A 13,019-nucleotide genomic window follows, 5' to 3' on the forward strand; every position below is an offset into this window, starting at 1 on the left:
AAACTCATCCTTCTCGGGACTCCTAGACAATTTTACGTAAAATTATCACGTGTTGATTTACTTTTTAACATGTGCTCGTAACCCGGTTTCCAAACGCTCTTATCGCCTCGTGTAAAATAATTACTCGACGCTAAATCCTCTTCGGTGAGGACGCGGCGACGTTCACGAGCGTGCGAAACAATAAATGTCATTGCAATCGAATCGCACGATTGCAGCGGCCCATGTCAGTCGAATAAACGCATCCGAACAATCGCGTGTCCAGTCGAATGGAATTTCTCCGTTAACGTTGCGGAAGCTTTAATACCGACTTTCTCTTTAATCTTACGTTGCACCATCTGCGAAATCGTTATTCGCCACGTCGATTCTAGACTGACTATCCGCGTTACTGAGTAACGCCAAGTCGAATGAAATATGCAAAGGCCAACGTCAGCCAGGCCCTTTAATTTCCAGGAATTCTCACGACGCGCATTCACTTGGCGTCTTTAATTTCGCTAAGCACCATCGTCCGGCCAGCACGCATAAACTGACCGCTTCATTTCGCGCGAGTAATTGCTAGCCAATGGGGCGTTACCGCGGAAATTACAGTCGTAGTCGTCCGTCATCGTCATCAGTGACACAGGCTGAGCACCAGGGCGACGTAGCTTTAAGCCTTGCAAGCTGTAAGTAGGATCTCGTCTGTACGTGATAGACTATGTAGAACGTACGTAGCTGTACATGCGGTTATTATAAGCGAGATCTATGCCCATATACGATAACTGTGCCGCTCTCCAGTTACGGCTCCTCTCTTTCCTCCTCTCCCGCTCTCTTTCGCTTCTCCTATCCTTCTCCTCCTTTTATTCCCTTGCTCTTCTTTTCGTCTAACCAACGCAACGAGGTAGCACCTCGATTAACCCGACTAATTAGCGAGAGAAAAATCGGTTGAGCGAATTTTTCGGGCAATCGATACAGGACTACTAACATTGTGACTGGCTTTTTTGAAGGATTTACGAGCGATAGAAAAATGCGACGTGCTTTCACGAAATGAAGTCGTAATTGATAAGAACAATGGACAGATGTAATACTAGAAAATAAATAAATATTTCTAACGTGGTTAAAAGCATGTAGTATGAAATTAGATACTTACACGAACAAGTAGCATACTGCGTATAAAACATAATACAGATTATTCGTTGTATGTAACGTGGAGACATTAACATTTTCCTTTTGATCTTCTAATCTGTCGTTAACCCCTTAACCTACGATTTACGTTCGAGAATTTTGGGTCGAAAGCGTAAGCAAGCACGCGCAGCCTTCGAGCCATTCGCACGATTCAGTGTGTAGTACGTACTACGGGCTATGCCCGTAGTTGTAGGTCAAGGGATTAAAATCTTTCGAAAGTGACAGATTAGGAATTTTTATGAACATTAGTATGCACGTATGTAGGTAGAATTATCGATTACCTTTCCTCTGTGCCTCGTACAATCTACTGGCTGTATTCGTTTCGTGATTAGACTGCAAATTTTTATGCAAATTCGTACTGGTATAAAATTGGTCGAACAAATGGAATTTAAATAGAAATTTACTTGACCGATTGAATATTACAACAAGTACTTTACTTTGATTATTTTCTATATTTCTTACGCACTGTGTGCAGCTTTGCAATTTGAAATTTCCTATAAATAATCCACCGTCTATTCGCGATTCACCGCTATTTTCGCTATTAAATGTTCCTTTAATTCGCTCAATAATTCTTCGTCGCTTGCACGTCTAGTTATAAATTGAAAATGTCAATCTGACCGAGGAATACACAGAGAGCATGATATAATCGAGTTTATTTAGAATATTATTCGGATAGTCGGTCATTCGAATAAGAAACGTTCGAGAAATCGAGATTTTACTGTATAATGTTGCGACACGTCACAATCGCGTTCCGCCAATGTTACACACTTACACGCGTCTCTACGCACTTTCTTATCGTAAAACTACCGCTTGCATCGACCCTAAGAAAATTCCAGCATTTCCATATGTTTGATTCTCCGGCGAAATTAGCCGAGAAATCGTCGTTTTGCATACTCATTGTACGACAGTTGCAAACGTTCGTGGGACCGACGAAAGCTACTTTGTCACTTGGCGAAAAACAAACGTGACGAACACGTTCTAACAAGAATTTTGAATTTTAGATTTGAAACATTCACGATGATTCGATGACACGCGTGTGGCTCTTGGACGAGCGAACTGCAATATTTATGAAGCGTCGGAACAGGGCACAAAAATGCTAATAAAAACACGATTGAAAGAGTGAGAAATGCGTAGGGAATTTCGATCTGCCGATCAAAGTAATCCTAATAACGAGGCAGGTTGGCCGAGTTAGTTTATCGAAGGAAAATCCAAAGAAAAGAACGTGTTACCGCCTGTTTTTCCATTGCTTGCTAGTTCGTTACATTCTCGTCGCAACGTTTAAACTTCTTTCTAAGTTTCGTTCGCAAGAAGTTTCAAGCGACACGCGTTATGTCGTCAATGGATAAAACAAGAAAATCAAATGGAAGAGAGAAGAAACGACAAAATATGACATACCGAGATGAGCGACCAATTTTTTCGAGAATAAATCACATTTATTTGCAGGGACTAACATTTCGTGTGTACATTTTCTCGCCAGTGTCTGAGTTTTGAATATTACAGCTAAGTGGAGGGACTGACTAATGAGTGTTTTAAAGTTGGATGCGGAAGAAGGTTATACGGCAATCCAAGCTTTTAGATGGACGTAACTGAATATTTCCTGGCAATGCAATTTGAATGGAAGAAACTTCGATACAGAGAAAAATAGTATGCATGGGTGTTGAGATTTATCGTATGGAAGGTACGTGCCAATATTAGAGTTAAATAGAATTAATTTCTGAATAGTTGCGTGGTACGTCGTTGAGTACTTGCGTTTTATTGTTCTGTATTTTACAACTCGATAAGAATTTCTACATTTTCAACGCTTGTTATATTCTTCCAACATCTATTCATACTGTATACTACTTTTTATTGGATGCTCGATTGCCATAAATATCTTGTAAATGTCCGATGTTGACAAATATCTCTCAAATACATGTTCGCATTGATTTCAAAATTTCCCGATATAATTCGTAGCGTGTGGTCACGATGATAGTAAAATTCCAGAATGTCTCGTATAAGACATTCGAATACTTTCATACATTCGTAATTCAGGTGATCGATTCTGAAGTCTGAAAATTTTATTTTACAGTCAGTTGTCAATCAGTTATCAACGAATTATCAGCGATCTAATTAACGAGTCATTAGCCATCCTATTTTACTTATACACTGTTTTAGTGAATTGGCTAGTACGAGCTTCTTTGCGAACATTATCTGTATACTAATTTATCATTTTAAATATATTCGACGGTTTCAGCAATCTCGTCCATTAAACTTCACCGACTAACCATCCTCTACACATAAACCTCTACAAATTGGTAAAAAGTTTATTGTGAAAATACTTCAATGAAATACAGGAGTAAACAACAATTAATAACAGTAATGATTAAACAAGCAACAAGCAATTAATAACAGTAAGCAATAAATAACAAGTCCTGTGCAATGTCTACCTGAAAATCGAGAATCGATTTTCAACGTCCTGAGTTACCGATCTTTCTCCGTCAATCTTCAATGTTTTAAACAATTACTCTTTTTTCTGTGATCTTATCTATCTCCGATATTGCTGTTTGTCCGTCCGTTTGGGAAATGAGTGTCTCTAAAAATGGCTGTCCCTTGTGCTGTAAAATATATTCAACGTTTAACACGTTGATTGCCACGACACCCGTATTCGGGTGTCGCTTATTTAACTACTTGCGAAGGATCGTCGTAGGTATTTGAAAAGATATTCCATAATAATAAAACTGTTGAATTATTATAAAAGTAACACGAAAATGGTTTATTAAAAAATTATTTAGAATGTAAAACTTTGAAGCATTCTATACATAACTGAGGTTGGTCGGGACAATTTGGACAATAAGTTGTTGTTTTCTTCAAATTCTTTTGCGCCTTTGTTCGGCCCATTCGACGTCTTTTATTCGCATAACATAGTTTGCATGCGCGTCTAATGCTTCTTCCGGAATCATTTTTCCGAACGGCGATATTATGCCGACTCCGTCGAAGACAAGGATATTTTATATTTTCAGATAACCCTAATAATTTTGCAACTAATAATTGTTTAAATATTCTAATATTTATATTCTTCCTTGTTGTAATTTTGTAAGCCGTCAAAGCGTTTACAACAGAAATTCCCAGAAGGAGTCGAATGCCAAGTTTTCCGTACCATTTGATTCCTTTTCTAATTGCGGTGGCATAAGAAACCATTTGGTCGGAATAATCTACACCACACTTTCCTTCATCATATTCAACAACAGCTAGTGGTCTTAATGTTGCGAACAAACGAAACGAAAGATCATTCTTGAGACCACCACATGAGCGACTGGCATTACTAAAATATCGATGGGAGCACCTAGCAGAGAACGCTTGGTACTGCTGCACGCGTGGCCTGGCGGAGATTTCTTCGAAAACACGCGTGGCAGTCAACATGTTAACAAAGAGTTAGCCATAAGAACATTATCTTTGTAAAAATCATATTTATACCAGTAAATGTAATCTCTATTGTACAACAACGATTTCTAGTCCGAATGAAAATAAACGCCCATAAACCTAACGCTAACCCGACGTGCATTTCTCCTAGCTTATCATGCTTTTTGTATCAAACGGTTCATTGCACGAACAGATAAATAAAAGTACGCGGTTAATTTCGTTAGCGTAGTAGGGAGAAACGTTAGTTGGGAAAAACAGGCGGCTAACGACGTAGGACTGCGTCGATAACGCAACGTGCTTGTAACGCTGCTACGTAATCCGTCGGAAATGTGTTAAGACGAGTGAAAACGTCGAGTGTCTCGAGGTCGTGGGTACCAGTGAGCATCCAATTCTCTAGGCGGCTTTCCGAACTCGGGATAATCCAACGCTCGTCCGCGTTTGTCGTGAAAAGAGGAAGACACACGCGACAGGTTCGATGCACTCGATATCACGTCGTTTTACGCGTCGATAGGACCAACAACGACGATATTTTCTCTCATCGCTGGCAGCAATCTCGCTGGCTCACAAACCTCCGCAAATTAAGCAAAAGAGTAATGTTTCCGCTTAAACATTTTTCTCGGTTTTAAATGAAGTTTCATGGCAGCTCGTTTATACTCATTGCCGCCACTTCTAAATCCTTCGTCCGCACGTTCTCTGAAATTTATCGTCATTGTTTCTAAACAAACTGTGTTACTTTTCGAAACTGTACTGAAACGTTTTCTTAAGTCGAGTAACCAGCGATCCTTCGGTAAATCTGCGATCCAGAGAGACACGGTAAATTACATGTACTATAATTTCTTATCTTATTATTGCGACGAATATCCGCTCTTTCTACTTTGCCAGTAGAAGCGAACCTAATGGCATATTGCAACGGCTCTTAACTGTTTCCACACTCGCTAATTATTAGCGTATTAGTCGAATGTAAAATAGTTACATGTGTTTATTTACTTACAAGGAATCTCTTCTGTCTAACAAGGCTCTTGATGGGCAGTTTTGACCAGTGTTTTAACCCTTTGCACTCCGAATTTTATTTCAATTTCGTTACCAGCTGCTCCCCACGCTTTCGACTGTTTTATTCGAAATTTACTTCAACTAAAAAATAAGACAATTTAAATAAATAAAGGGAGAAACAAATTCACTCAAATGCCAGTTTTATTCGCACTATTGTTGTGTTTTGTAATTTTTAAGAGTGTGATATATCTTGAGACAATTTCCAGGATGCAATCTTGGTGGGACTCGACAGAGGAATAGGAGTCAAACAGATTAATTCCGTTAAGTTGACTGTTATTTCAAATATGAAATACTAATGATATATTTTAGTATTTAGTATTTAGTATTTAGTCAGTCTCACGGCGGACGCGTCCGATTATGCGGTAGGTGCAGTTTTACATCAGCTTGCGAAGGATAAATGGCAGCCGCTAGGGTTTGCCACAAAATCCTTAACATCCGCGCAACGGAAATATAGCGCTTATGATCGCGAACTCCTCGCTATGTACTTTGCCGTAAAGTAAGAGGAGCTTCTCAGATAAAAACCGATCTCGAGTCACATTGGACGTAGGAGTGCAAAGGGTTAAACATACGATACGTATGTGGCATATAGTTGCTCCGTTTCGCATCTTAATGTCAATGTGCCACAATGGTAACAAATCGATGAAATGCAGAGATAAATAATTAATTCTGAGAATTATTTTATGCAGACTCCACGCTCTTTACAAAGAATAGAAAAAAAATACAGGGTGTAAAATTGTAAATACACTATGTAAAATTGACACGAGGGTGAGGATTGGGGGTCTTAAATTTTGAATTAGGTCTTGAGGGTTCGTGTATACCAGGTAGAAACATCATAACGCGATCGTAAAATTGGTATGGAATCGAAAGATATTGATTATTGATAATTGTTGATTATTCTACTGGAATGGAACTATTTATTGTAACTTGAAGACAAATAATTTCCTTTTAACAATAACGTTCGATTATACCTGCGGTAGATTTTTAACAGATTCCTAAAATAAGCAATTTTTCAATAAATAAAATGAACAATTTAAAATAAACAATCTTCTGCTGACAATAAGATGTAATTAATTTTTAACAAGACAGACCTTGTCCTCTTTGTTCCTCAAATCCGATACAATCTTCTCCTTTGTGTGTTCCAATGATATTTCCTACAATTAACTCGAACGATTCTGCAATTTCACAACTTTTATCCTTTTCCCTGCGACAAATTACAACTTGTCTTCCGTCGAAGCTAGCAGTCCTTAAATTTTTTGCTGAATTGCGAAAATAACGATATTATACAAACTAAATACACTCTGTTGTCCCAGAAGTGTCTTTCGCTAACTGCACGCAGCTTTATCATACAAAGCGTTGTTTTATTTGGCAATGTTCGCGCAAACGCGAGATCTAATCCGTCGAATGTTGTTGCCTTCAGCCGTCTAACTGTCGTAGGATACGTTTCGTTTTCATTAGAAGAAAGAATATCGTGCGTCTGTTATTTATTTTATTTATTATATCATTAATATTATTAAGCTAATACTGTGGCGGCACTCGACAAGCCATAGTGTCGGACGACGGCAGCGCAGTGGTTAGCGCCTTGAACTGTCCTGTTTTTGCGTCCAGGCTTTCAGGACATAAACTAAAACATCGCACATAAGCACAGCGCAACAGCGGCTTAAATTTAACTTACAATAATAGGCGTAAAAAAAAAAAAAAATGTAATAATGCATGGCTACGTCGTACCGTCGCGTATCGGTACTTTTGCCTGTACCACCCTACAATGAGAATTCAGCGTTTATTCTGGAAAAAAAACCATGTAAAAACAAATATGTAAAAATCCTGGAATTAATAAACAAAGTTAAAAAAAAAAAGTGGTTAGCGCCTTAGATTACGAACGTTCGGAACCCGGGTTCGAATCCCGGGCGACCGGAGTCCGATTTTACTTCCACGCATCAAAAAAGGAGGAAAAATCAGCAGTACCCCGGCAGCTACATCTACAACCCCTAGTGACAATTACTCCGGAACGAGGCCCAGCAATTACAACTATCACGCACGGACAATATATATATATATATATCACACATACCACACCTCAATACGTGGCAGCTAAAATTGTTTCTAAAAATCGCTAAAATAATAATAATAATCGCAGAACGATCTTCTCGCAAAACGCTTATGAGAAGATATTTCGCGCAACAAAAGAAACAGAGCAGACTTTCGAGCGATCCCATTTATCTGCGCCAGTTTGCTTAATCGCAACAGCAAGAAGAAGCTTAAAAATAATTTAGAAACTCACGGCAGGCAATTGTGCGTAGGCACGCGCGTGTTTCGTGACCGCAGAATCGCTACGGCAACTGACGGTATTTACATGCGTAAGCTGTTCAATGAACGCGCGGAAATTGAAACATCGAATCGCTTAAGCGCAAGTCGCCGAAGGAAACAGAAAGAGGGAAAGAAGGAGAACGTCCTCGCGACGCTCGCTACGCTCCATTAATTTTATTACGGACCACCGAGCACGCGAATTCTCGTCTGAAACGACATACCGAGAGCGGAGATTGAAGTTTTCCTTCTTCCTTTCTCTTCGGCCATGTCAGCACGGTGTTCTCGTTTTAAGCGCTCGGAATATCGTTAGAAGACGATAGATCGAGCCGCGCTGAATTTTGCACGCGCAGCACCGAAACGAATAGCTCGCTGAGATCTCGCAATCAACCGACACTCGAAAAGGCAACGAAACCGCGATGGCACGAGCAGAGAAAAGTTGTTATTAACGTGGAAACGTTGTTACGTTTGTTTCTGCACCGGTAGCCTGAACTTTGTCATAGTCGAGTATATTAACGACGAGTAAATATTCCCTGCTCTTAACCCACGAATCATCAACGTTGTTACGTTTACGCAACGTTTTATCAAAGCTTCCTCTTTCCATTTCCATCGTCGAATTCAGTTTTTCGATATCGCGGCTTGCAAAGGGAATTCCAACGATTCCACTGATATTCGTTGCATCGCTGTTTACTCAATTTCACGAAATTTCGCCAAATCGAAAGAAGCTGAAGCATTCGTAAAATACTTGGTCGACTTGACGAATCGAATAAGCCGCGTTTAAACAAACAGTCGCCTATTTTCCATATTTTTACTTTGCTGCGTGACTTTAATTGGCCACGTTTCTCCCCCCGCGACGCGCTGTAAAATATGCAAAGTAAAAACAACGAGAGCCATGTATAGCTCGCGGAAATTTTTAGAATTGCCGACCATGCGCTGCCGTGTCCGAATATTAACCATCTGCTCGAGGTTTCTGCAGATTTGCGGCAGCGCAACGACTAATGGACAATAATCCTCGGCGGTTCTGTAGGCGGAAAGTCGAACGTGCCGACAGATCGTCACGTTCAGGCGATTTTCATATACGCGCGTGTGGCCAGCGTTCACCGTGACATCCATAAATAATCGGGTAAAACGATTCTCCTTAAAACCGTCACTGATTAAATCTTCCGCCGTTCGGCTGCCACGGATTAACGTGAATTAAAACGTGTTGGCGGCGAACAATCTTATCGGATTACTTGCGTCAAACGGAATCGATAGTTACGTAACTATCGATCGCGGTGCGGCACGACAGGAAATAACGCGAGAGCAGCTTGGTCTCTGAAATTTCTAATAAACTTGATGAGACCGTAATCGAATCGCGTATCGCCGATTTCACGCAATTATTGCTTCAAATAGCATTAAAGTTAAAGCATCCGTACCGGGTGATCCGTTGACGAGAGAATCTACATGCAACGAAAAAACGTAAAAAATTTCGGACGAACATATACGTCCGGCACAGCTTAATTTTGGAGTTCTGGATGATCAAGGGAATATTCTATGTACCTTGGTATATCTCGATCCCATCTAACGTTCACGAATATCGTTCGTGGAAAATATATTTCAAAGCGTCCGATCGATATAGACGATTTTATTCCTTTAATATGCCAAAGTCGTTAAAATACCATTTGTTCCGAGACATCACGCGTACATTACACTGTCTTTATTTTGACAGAGTGCAGTGTTAAAGTCCATGAATGTAATTTTCCTTTTTCCAGTACGTATGTGGAGTAAAGAAAAAATATTGTTGATTAGTTGGAGATGGCGAGCGAGATGAAGCTCGTATTATCAGAGCCAAATAAATAGGAATAAAAATAGAACAGTATGCCGAGGAAACAAGCTAATTGTGCAGAGAGAGGAAGCTGTTTATGCGTAAAAGTATAGAGCAGAGTGATTAATGGTGCATCAACATCATCATTCATTACATTAGCCCGTAGCGAATGATGAAAGCGTGCCGTGTCAAAGCAAGTGCGAAATCAATCGTCGGTCAGGTCGATGCACCTGCACACCAATCACAATCAATGCTGCGTTCTCAATAACGCGCAACCATAGACGCGAACAGCATCGTAGTACGCCACGGTACGGCATAGTATAGCGATCGGCTCGAATAATCGCCATTATTTTCAATCGCGGATCGATAGCACCTTGAATTTTTTTTTTTTTTTTTTTTTAAAGAAAAACCGGCGCCGCCCGAACATTTATTACAATAAATCGCGGTACGCTCTTCCGCTGTATACCGTGTTGCTATAGCAATAGCGCAGCGTAGCGTGGCGTGGCGTGGCGTGCTGCGCCGTGCAGATAAGTCGAGAAGAATACCACTCGCGAATTGAGATCCGGACGTGGCCGAACGAGCCGCTTCAATTTCAGTTCGCATGCGTCCGATAATTACGTTGTTGATCACGGGTCGAGCCGAGTAGATTTAAATCACGCGATATCCAATCACCGTTTGATACATTCTGTAATAAAGCAACGAGTCCAGGACGAATACGTTGCGCAGACTGATAACGCCAGGCCAAAGAAACTTTAATCGATGCTCGAAATATAGACGTTCGCGATCCCATCTACACAGCGATGTAGGTATTTTTGCGCACGAGCCAGCACAACTGTTAATCAACTGAATTTAAATTACTTACTACGATGTTTTACTTGCTGGCGATCCTGCCGGCGAGATTACGCGCGTTCATAAATGTTTGCAACAACGTTGCTGCTGTAAAATACGACCGGAAGTACTTTCGAAAATGTTCATTCTCCAGCCAGGCTTTGACCAATTTTATTCGACCGCCGACAGCCAACCAAAGCAACGATACAATCGAATCGTTTTGTCGGCTATGAAAAAAGATTTTAACAGCGATAAATTAAAATTTAGTGGCTTTGGTTAACGTAGAAATCTGGCCGCTAGCTTTAACAAATTTATTCGACACAGCGGGATTTACGTCACTGCCAGATAACAGATCACTTTGATCAATCACTCGGATCAATTTGACGATATTTCTCAGACAACGAGATAATATTTTCAACGAAAATGTTGATTAATTTTTACTGTCGATAATCATAATATATGCGTTTTTAACTGAACTGCGATAAAAGTCTTCAAAGTTTGGGAAAATCTCACAGGCCAAGGAGACTTTTCATCGCCGCCCTTAACCAGTTAACTGCCAACGATTACGCCGCTGATTGGCTCAGAAGAGGAAAAAACACTCTTTTTACGAATGTTCAGTGAACCTGTAAACGCGCTAACGAACAAATATATCGGCACAGATTTTTCTTGTAAAGGACCTGTGCGAGTCTGTGTAACTTCTGATTGCTTGATCAATTAGTTTGTAAAATAACTTTCGATCTCGGGGTTTAAATATATCATTAAGCAGCTGTAGAATAAAAATATATAATAATACAGTTGTGAAGGTACATTGAGCGTATGCGTTGACGTATTTGACGATCTTAACAAGTAGTATCGATTCCAAGTATAATAAGCATAGCTGTAAACACGTTTTGCATTCTACATTACATATCAAAGATTACAGTATTATTGTTAACGCGATTTCCAAAGAAGAGTTACCAAAATACTTAAAAGGGAGGATGAAGTGGAAGACAGAAAAATATTAGCAAGATTCAGATGTGGAAACAGAAAACCTTGTGCGTCTATTATTTCCTCATAAAACGAAAGAAACTTTTCGGACAACCTAATATATCTTGCTTGTATGATTATTAAAATTATTATCGAGAAAAAAACATCTGGCGGATTATACATACAATGTTCACACACGCACACGTACGCATGAGACACACATAATAAAAAAATCTATTGAAACATACAGTTTCCTCGATGACATTATGAGAAAGAAGGCACACTAGCTTCATTTTAACGGCGTTCGTGGTATCTGCTTTCAAACAATTATCGAATTATTTGACAAAGAGTATCCAAATATAACATACATTACAGAAAAATCGCCAAAGAAGTTACCAAAATACATAGAAGGGAGGATGAAGTGGAAGGACAGAAAAATATTAACAAGATTCAGATGTGGAAACCAGACCAAAGCAAGGGAATACTGGAAAGAAGAGGGAGAAAACAGATGCAGGCTATGTAAAAGGAAAGAAGACCTGAGACATGTAACAGAAGAATGCGAAATAAAGGGAGGAGCAAAGGACACAGAAAAAATACTAAACGAGACTGGAAAAGGACTAACAGAACTAAAAACAATAATGGAGAAGAGAAGGGCAATACAAGACGGGTAGGAACGACAAGAAGGAAGCACAGCAAGGAGGCAAAAGCCCAAAAGTTGCCATAGTTTTAGAGACAAATTGTATAATGGAGTGCGATATAATAGAGTGAATAAGAGGGGAGGTAGATATATAAGATAAATAAAGGGATAGAGATATATAAGACTGATGGAATGTAAAAGCGTAATAGGTAAACGAGATGTAAAAAGAAGCTCGTCCAAAGCCAAGAGGCACGGACTGAGTAATAATAAATAATAAATAAATAAAATAATATACAATTTATACGATATATAATACATTTTAAAACACATAATTGTTCGTCGTACCAATTATAAGCTTAATAATTTTTATTTCTCAGACGTGCCACGACCAAGTTCAACAGTGAAAGGGTTAATCGTTTTCTCGATACTGTAGGTTAATTGTCGCGTCTCGTACGAAACCAGCAGATGTGCCAATACTTGATACTAAGCGAACGTTAGTGCGTGTCTCTCCTAAAGTTCTGGGTACTCGCAAGGGAGTGCAATATAATAAAATTATTATTGTTAGGCGATTTGTTCTTCTTTCCTCTGGTTTTCTGCCGATAAAAATGTATAACGAATCGTTTTTATCGAAATGTAAAATTTCAGTTACAAATCTACTGTGAAATCCACGCGAGAATCGAATCTTGAAACTGTTTTGCAAATAAATAATGTAGAAGTATACACAAGAGTCGATACGGGAAATTTCTTTCTTTCATAAAATTTACTCAAAACGGAGATTTGCAACTGTTTCGCGATATAAAACGAAATTGTGGTACAACCATTGTCAATCTCTGCTTTATATATTATTTTGCAAAGAGAAGGGAACATGGAATCGCG

The 13,019-nt window shown here is 39.4% G+C and overlaps 1 protein-coding gene and 1 long non-coding RNA gene across 4 annotated transcripts in view; both read right to left on the minus strand.

Moving 5' to 3' along the window:
• Positions 1 to 6,107, minus strand: part of LOC100646510 — a 193,434-nt gene extending 187,327 nt beyond the window's left edge. Inside the window, exon 1 of the long non-coding RNA XR_007225569.1 lies at positions 5,549 to 6,107. This is a non-coding gene — a long non-coding RNA (uncharacterized LOC100646510). The remainder of the gene's footprint in view (positions 1 to 5,548) is intronic.
• The window catches only part of LOC105666188 (CCR4-NOT transcription complex subunit 6-like), a 484,667-nt gene that overhangs the window by 318,703 nt on the left and 152,945 nt on the right, over positions 1 to 13,019 (minus strand). The gene's annotated exons all lie outside the window — the stretch shown is intronic.

Source organism: Bombus terrestris, chromosome 10 (assembly GCF_910591885.1).
Source record: "Bombus terrestris chromosome 10, iyBomTerr1.2, whole genome shotgun sequence".
NCBI lineage: Eukaryota > Metazoa > Arthropoda > Insecta > Hymenoptera > Apidae > Bombus > Bombus terrestris.